The following is a 7,024-nucleotide window of genomic DNA, read 5'->3' as shown; positions in this document are numbered from 1 at the left end:
CTGAACCACAGAGAGTGTGCTGAACTACCAACCGGGCAAAGCGGACAGCTTTTTTAACTAGTAGGTAGCAACATTGAAGGCAGTGAAATTTGGCTTATTTGAGCTCAAGCTCAAATTAAAGTATAGAATAAATATTTACGATAATATTTTTTTAAAAAAGAGAGAGAGGAGAATATGTATGTGTGTGTGTGTGTGTGTGTATGTATATGTAATACATATACATATATACATATATATATACACACACACATGTATGTATGTATGTATGTATGTATGTATGTATGTATGTATACACATATACACATATACACATACATACATACATACATACATACATACATATACATACACACACACACACACACACACACATATATATATATATATATATATATACACACCAGATACCTATATATATATATATATATATATATACCAATACTGGATATTTGGGGCTGATGCCTATATCATTATTAGGAGTAAAAAAATTCCAATATCGATATATTGGCCAATAATCTTATATATACAGAATATATACATAAATGCACTTTTTTTTGCAATGATCCCTCAAATGTGGTTATCAAACACTTGTGACAAAGATATGTAATGGAGGCAGGATATTTTGCAGTTTAACAATAAACTTTATTGTATAAAATGACATCTGTGCACTGAAACAGTAAACTTCAATGGGAATTTCATAATCATAAATGATTATAAATTTTTAAAAAAACGGTCAACAGACAATATATACGCCGATACCAATATATCTGTGATAGGCCAATATCGGCTGACCAATATACCAGTCAGGCTCTAATATATATAAATACTATAACAATTTGCAAATTTCTTTGTGAATATGCACCACTAAATCACAAAATCAATTGAAATGTCAAGGCTCCTGCGTTATTAGTTAATCTTGAGGCCGTCTTGTCAAATATTTGTCACAGAAACTTAACTTTCATAATTTAAATTAATGATGTGGTCACATAGGGCATATTTCTGAATCATTTGTCTAATTTGTTTACATAAAGAGGGCATGATAATTTCACAAGGTGTTGTGAATTTGGTGGTTGGTTGTCATAACCCGGTACTACATCTGCATTCCCTTTTTACACACTTAGCACCTTTAAATTTCTCTTACAGCCCTATTGAATCAGTGCCACTGAGTAAAAATCTAATGCAACCCAGTCCAGTCCATAAATGTATCTAATCTGTCTGAAGTTTAATGTAGCCTACAGTTTTATTGACAGTGTTTCAGAGAGGTGTACACTCATCTCTATTGTAGATTTTAAGGCTGTAATAGTGACGTTGTATTGTATATTATAATGATATTGTGATTTACTGCAGTGTTCACATATGTAATGAGGGACAAAACATTAAAAACACCTGATGAGATAATGCAATCTAATACAACACCATCATTAAAAATGGCCACAAAAACGGCTATAAAGTTCAACCAGCACTGCTGGTATGGTATCAGTAAAAACTATTTGTTCATCCACAATGCTGAGCAATCAGTGGATTACTACAGTTTGATAACTTTGTGTATTCTTGCTCTTGTGGTCACCTCTAAGTGTTTGACTAATCCTTGACAGGTCTTGTGCTCGTGTGCTAAGTGAAAGCCATTAGGATGCAAATTAAACATTAGCCTGCCATTCTACACAAGAAATTGCTGCTCTAACAAACAGGTCCCTGAATATGACACAAGTAACTGAAGAAAATTTGTACAGTACGAATTGATTTTTTTTTCTTTTATTTGAATCTATAAAATAACCAAAATTGTGAGACAGCAAGCCTTGAAGAAAAGGCTGACAGTCTTTATAGGTTTGCTGACTTTGGCTGGGTTGACAGCATTCAATCAAATACATGCAGTGCACAAATTTTCACCCCTAGATGTCACTGACAGCTACCTGTATATTATTCTTACCCAGGCATGGATAATGACAATGTGTAGGAGACAAGTTCATTTTATGACTTGGTGAAAAAGGGAAATGTCATCAGTGCCCTTTAAACAATGCTGTGCTTAACAAAGAACAGATATAGTAAAGACAATGGCTGCAAATTTGCTAAAAGGCAACATGTTTGAAAGAGTGAAAATCCAAAATTTCCCCTTCTTTTGTTTATGTCTGAGATCATTTTCTGGCACTAAAATTTGTCCTGGGATAAAACATGAATTGGTAACAGCATGATATTCTGAGTTCAGTTGGCTGTATTATTTCTGAACTCTCATCTGCTTTGAAGCTATTACAGCAGTGCTCCTCCTGGATTGTGCCTCTGGTTTTCTAGACACAGAGAGATGCACGGCTTGATTAGCAGATACACTGTGGTTTTGAAGTGTTTTACATATGCTTTGTGCCAAAGGTGACATATTGTTTGAGTCAAAGTACATTAGCAATGAAAGCCCATCACTGACAGGCGCTGTGTTTCAATAGGGTGACTTTAATGACAACCATATAATTGCAGTAGAGGTAACATAGTCTGAAGTGATGCTGCTCCACCTTAGTTCGACTTTTTGAAGCTATTTTGGGTTGAAATAAAATGACATATCTTTCTTTAGTTCAATGATGACAGTGGAAAATGAAACCTGAGAAGACAGTACAACTTTCATTTATTTTGACAAGGCCGCTCTGTGTGGGCGTCACTCCTACACTTAGTTTCATCTTTGTACCCTATCCACAAGCAGTTCATGTACAATTGATGTTAGGAGTGAATGATGTAATGTCTGAGAGTTTGGAAAACAATACCTGAATGTTACGCTTTGTGTCTGTTAGCACTTCACATGGAGGCACATGAAGTCTAGACAACACGAAGTGCAGCACCAGATTGAACTCGTTCAAAGGGAAAACTGCTTGTAATGTTAGTTGTTTCTGGGTCTTGGATAGATCTCTATGTGATTTCCTCAGCCCGAATCTGGTAGTGTTGGAGCTCAGCAACCATTAACAATATCCAAGGACAAAAAAGGGGAATTTCTCGAATGGTTGGAAATGGTTTTTTTTCTTCTTTAGATTGGCTGACTTTAAATGGTCCTAGACTTTCAAAGTTACTGACTGCAGTCCAGTTAATCATCTATTGTTTTTTCAAGGTTGTCTTTTCAGATTCCTACGTGTTGTATAAAACTGCCACCCACTTTTATATTGGGCAATCTTATAAGACAAAGAAAAGCAGGAAATCTTAATATTTGAGAAGCTGTGGAAAATAATTTCGGGGGTTTTTTGGTTGAAAAAATTACTTGTATGATTAATCTTCATAGATTAATGAAAGGTATTTCACCATAGACTATTAACACCCACATGTTGTGCATAAAATATTTTCCTATATCACAAATGGCTGCAGCTGCTTCGCAGCTCTGCCTAATGTCTCCTCATCTGGCATGCATCAGCAGTCACATCCTTCCTGGTGTGAAGACGGGAACTTTTCTTGGCCACCATGCTTGGCTTGATCCAAACAAGTGGGTGCAGAAGGCCATAGCAGTTTCTTAAATGCTTACTCAATGGCTATGTTCTCAACTAGTGGCTCAGCTTCCACCAGAGATGTAATAGGCTTTAGAAGGGTCACTGTTTCAAATAGTTTGGGAAGTACACAGCTTAAAGGTCCCTAGGTGTGAGGCACAGTAAAAACTGCTGTATAGGCATAATAAAAGATGTTACAATCAGCCTTTGCCTCTGGGAGCTATCTTGTGTGTTCCAAGAAATGTAAGAAATGACAAGGAGGTGGGACTGGCTCAAATGATTACCACGGTACAACTCTGTGATAATACGGTGGATGTCCAGAGGGTCTTGACTCTGTACTTTTCTCAGCAATCAGGAGAATTTCATTATGAATTTCATGATTTTTTTTTTCTTTCTATAAATGATGATGAAAGGTAAAAAAAAAAAAAATGATTTCCTTAAATATCAGCTTTTCCCTTAAGAGGTAATATACATTTTCACTTTCAGATGAACTTGATTTACATCAAGTAAAACAGGGAGAACAGGGTAAGTCTACAGAGTTGTGCTGTAAGTGTTAAATTGCTTTACACAATCTTAACTACATACTTTAAATTCCCTTGCCATTTCCATGGCATAGGGATTAGGTGGATAGAGCTGAGTAGATTTGTATTTACAGCTCTATGCATTCATGATCATGGACAGTGGAGATGTAATCTTGCCAAAATGCTTCCACATGTCCCACATTTAATGTACTGTATACTTACTACTCTTTATTCATAACATAACATCTTATTTAAATTCACATCATGAAAATGATATCAAAAATAACCCATTTTATAATGGTTTGTGGCATTAGGTGAAGACTGGCTATATTTACTGAAATTGCACCTGAATTAAATGTATTAAATATTCAATGCAGGAGTCTTGCAGAATTTAACATTTTGCAGTTTCATAGCCATAAGCCAAAAACTATTGTACTGTAGGGCTGCAAGCATTCAGCAGACATACCATTTAACTACACCCTGGAAAGACTTTACAAGACACAGGTGGGGAGTCACTTTACCCACATTGCGTTTGGGTCGCAAACATGTAGCCCCCCACAGAGCCACAGCACCCTGCCTTTACTGGTTTACTTTAAAGACTTCCTCTCTTCACTATATGTTGTGGACCTGCAGCAGTGTGGTGATAGAAAACATATTTGAGTAAAAAAAAAATCATTTAGAGAAGCTCAACAACATTTATTGGTTATTAGCCACATGTGAGGTATGTTACTGCTAAAACACTATTATTAGAAGACTGAAAATAATTATCTGGTACATTGTATTTGTCTGTACTTTTTGCTGGGTTTCTTGCTGATATACTGTATTACATAATGCTGTGATAGGATGATTTCATATTGTCTACCAAGTCCTTGTGAAATTACTCATGAAATGAACAAGTAATGGACTGAGGCATCCAATATATCAGTTCAGACCACCTCAAACATACCTCTGTGACCTAATAAAGGTCCCAACAAACACTACGAGACTCAATCCACCTGTTTAAACAAAGGCAGAAGATCGGGACAATGTATCACACAATGGACAGATAACATTAACGCCTCCAGCATTAGGGGGGCCCAAGTAGACAATGATGTCACTATCACTGGCATCAGCTTTAATGAACACCCCGCAGAATATTAAGTCTACGCTTTCGTCAAAAGAACTGAGGCAAGAATGACTTCACTCTGCTCTGAGAACAAATAATAAACAGAATGTATTCAACTTTAAACTTTAATTCAATATTGCTAGTGTGAAATGGAGAAAGTGCCCATTAGGTAGATTATTGCGAGGCAGGGTTGCAGTCAGTGGGCCTGGGCAATTAGTAGTGGCATAAGTCACCATTCAAACATGCATGAATGAGAAATTACAACAGTGTGGGGTGAAATTACTTCTCCCAAATCAGTGCGTGTCAGATGACATTATCTCGCAGGCTGAGAGCCATTACTGCACTGAGGGTTTCTAGCCCCAGAGGGAGAAAAGAGAGGTCAACTACTGTGGGGGAACAGGCCATTTGGTCTCTGCCTGCAACGTGAGGACATCTCTCAGGAGAGGCCCCAAATGTGCTAAAACTACAAGGCATGAAGTTTAGAGAATCATTTCTGTTCAGTCACTGATTTTTAGTCGCAGAGGTGATTTATGTTTTATGCTATTGAACGTGTACAATTCAGAACTGAAAGCAGCATGAATAGTTGTCGAAATAACACAAGAGATAATTCACTTCTGAACTGGCGATTACCAGAATAGTGCAGTGTATTGCGACAGACATGTCACTGCAGGTGGTCATGGGCTATGTGTGTTATGTAATCTTTGTCATCTGTACAACATCTGTGGAAGATTTCATATAATTTTTTTTTTTTTTTTTTTTTTGGTGGTGTTTTTACTTGCCTACCATTCTGAGGGTTAGCAGCTTATATGGGCGTTGCTTGGTTGTGTGTTAGGACTACACAAAGGAGTGACAACAGCTTCTCTGGGGATTAGCCAGCTCCAAGGTCACTTAGCTCTTGTTATTTATGATGATATGAGTGGGTCAATTGCAAGTTGAACTTGTGTTCGGAAGACCTGCGTCATACATTTGTCTCCTGTAGAGTTATAATACAGCCTGAATACCAGACATAGGTTAGACTGGGGTAACATTTAATATAGAGGGTTGTTAGATACTACATGTCCTTTTTTGAATGGATTCAATGTAAATATTACACACAAATATACTAAACAGAGTTTTTTTTCCCTGAATTGTGAATTAGATTAGAGATAAATATTTCATTCATTCAGGACAGACATTCAAGAGAACCTGGGAGGTCCTTGTATTCTGTGACTTGAGTGCATTTGATTATAATGAAAAGAGAAAAAAAATAATGGGGCCACTGACTCATCTCTGTCATTGATTAGTCAAGGGAGACCCCTGAAACAAAGAGCCAAATGGCCCCACTGCCCCTTTGCTTGTCTGACCAGTCTATTCATCCACTGAGGTAGCTTTTGTCTATATTTATTCCCAGTAGTGACTCAATGACCCTGCAGATCGAACAAGAAAAAACAGAGATATTTAAAAGATAAAATTCACTATAGTCTCTTTAGAACAGACACTTGAACCTATTGCAGTTTATTAAATGTCAGTGATTACAGCTGTAACACGATTAACCTATTCACATCAGTGTTTTGACAAAATCACAGTCATCATGTGATACCTAATAATGCTTGCATGAGCTTGATTTATCAGTGTGGCTTGTTGGCATCTGAGGGAGTAAACAGCGTACCAGTCAATAATTTGACACCTAATTTGAATCTGTGTAGTTGTAAATATACTGAGGTTAAACAGTGATAATTGTGAAGACGTAATATGTATGAAAATAAGCATATCTGTGATTTTCGTGTCACTTAAATATTTTTAAACGGCCTCGTGATGCTGTCTTCATCCTATTCTTTTTCGCAGTGTTCTGATTAACCTCAGGATTATCACACATTTCCCACTAAAGTCGTGACATGTTCAGTCATTTTTTGGATGAGAAGAAGGAACTGAAATTATTTCGAAAGCGTTTAAAATAGTGGAAATATTTC

The sequence above is a fragment of the Thunnus maccoyii genome, chromosome 4 (assembly GCF_910596095.1).
Source record: "Thunnus maccoyii chromosome 4, fThuMac1.1, whole genome shotgun sequence".
Taxonomy (NCBI): domain Eukaryota; kingdom Metazoa; phylum Chordata; class Actinopteri; order Scombriformes; family Scombridae; genus Thunnus; species Thunnus maccoyii.
This window is presented reverse-complemented; position numbering follows the sequence as displayed.